Raw genomic sequence first — 2,168 nt, 5'->3', positions numbered from 1 at the left:
TGCGCAAACAATATGTCACTGTAATGAGTTTATCTGTCTTGTATCCTGCCATGATTTTCCCAGTTACAGTACCACCTGCTGCTGCTGCAGGACAGAGTTATCAGCAGCCTCATTTCAGCACACTTGCTCCATGCTGGGTAAATGATTTAGGCCCCCTGGTTGAAAATCTTTACTATTGTCTCATTTTACCCAGCAGACAGCGCAGTAGAAGCGCAGTAATGATTGAGCCTATTCACTCAGCATGGTGGTAGCAGCAGGTGGGCTGAGAGGAAGACAGCAGTACAGACACACACGACACACTGTGTTGAATAAGATATTCACCTTCTAACAACTGAGTTTATATTCACATATCAGGCATTTCTCATTCATTATATAGCATTTAAATTCAGACGCTTATTATGTTAATAAGGATCCTATCTTTGCTTCGCTGAGAGTGCACACATTTAATCAAAACTGGTCATTTGTTTAACTATGCTGCTCCCGTCTTGTCATTGTTTCAGTCATGTTAGTTGCTTGTCAGTCTGGTATTTCATCAACTATTGGATGGATTGTCTTTACATTTAGTATAGACATTCATAGTCCTCAGAGGATAAATCCTACTTACATTAATCATTATTTGCCTTTCTCTTTTAGTGGCATCATGAGGTTAACATTTGTTTGTAATGTTGAAATATCTCTGTCGTATGGATTTTATACAATCACCTAGTATGTTCTATTATGAGCATTTTCAAAATGCACTTCTATAACTTATGTCACTAGTTGTGATTTTAGAGGTCCTACATGTGACCAACAATTTTATGTTTCGTGTCATTTGTGTACAGTTTATTTTAGAAATGGACTATTTTCTGAGAAATAAAAAAAGTGAGCTAGGCTACCAATGTTATTTTTACAGAATTGTGTTGAATAACTTGAAGTTGCTATTCTTGAATTTATTGAAAATTGAGAAATACTTCAAACCTTTAAGTCAAATTAGTTTATTTGTGAAAGTTGAGCAGGAATAAGTGTCTAAGGAATAAGCGTTTGTCTTGAGTTTTCCATATGTTTACATCATTGCAGTAGATATAACCTTCACAAAAAAAAAATGCTATATCTTAAACACATTTTAATCTACATCCCTGCCATGAATTGTCGCACTGCATTTGTAAGCTCACAGCAGACCGGAGTAGATCCTGAAATTGGCACACCAATGTAGTGAATCGATCTTGAATCGAACTGAAGGACACTGAAAGATTCACAGCCCCACTGCTTTGCATCAGAATGTTAGCATGTACTGTAAAGTAACTGCATTAATATTTAAACTTGTTATACAAAGCTGCTTTTTAAAACCCCAACCTGTTAAACCCTATGCCCCCGCCCGAGGGGGCAAAACACAACAATATTCACGAAACTGTGTCTCAGGGCTTCTTAACATTTAACAACCTATTAATGTGTCATAAAGGCTACAAACATACCCACTTAACGGGAAGAAACTCAGCTAACTGGCTATATGAACCATTTTTACCAAAACAAAACACAAGTCTAACGCCAAGCCTCTGAATTAGCACTAAGCGAAAAAATGCTAACACCTTAGCACAGAACTCACGTTAGCGATCTTTTATACTTCATCGGATCTGCACAACCTAGATATCTACGAAAGCTGAGATTCCACAGATTCCAATGGTATAAGTATCATCACTGAGCGATCAAAACTCGCGGCAGCGAAGGCCAGCAAAGACAACACACAACTTCACTTTACGTGGCCAAAACGGCAAATACGTCTTACCTTTGCTGTTTTCTGATCAAAAGTTGTGTTCAAGGACATTAAAACGCATATAAACGCTTATGAAGGTTAATCCAATGTCTCTGTGTCACTTTGAAATGATTACTGATAATCCACCGTACCATATTTATGGCAATAAATCTAGTTTTCAGTTTTCAGAGCGTAACATAGCTTTCGGTTTGGGCAAACTGCGTGCGCATCACTCTCACTCCTCAATGGTAACGTGTAGGTGGATTTAGGAACTTCCCCTCGATTCTATTGGCTCTAACGGTTCAAAATCGACCAATGGGTTCCAGAGATATGGTAAATCCACCCAAATGACCCCAGAAGTGTTTTTTTTTCTTCTAAATCTTTCTAAAAAGGTCAGATTTCACTTGTTTTGCATCAATCTTGATACAGGGTACTTATT

Source organism: Gymnodraco acuticeps, unplaced genomic scaffold (genome assembly GCF_902827175.1).
Source record: "Gymnodraco acuticeps unplaced genomic scaffold, fGymAcu1.1, whole genome shotgun sequence".
Taxonomy (NCBI): Eukaryota; Metazoa; Chordata; class Actinopteri; order Perciformes; family Bathydraconidae; genus Gymnodraco; species Gymnodraco acuticeps.
This window is presented reverse-complemented; position numbering follows the sequence as displayed.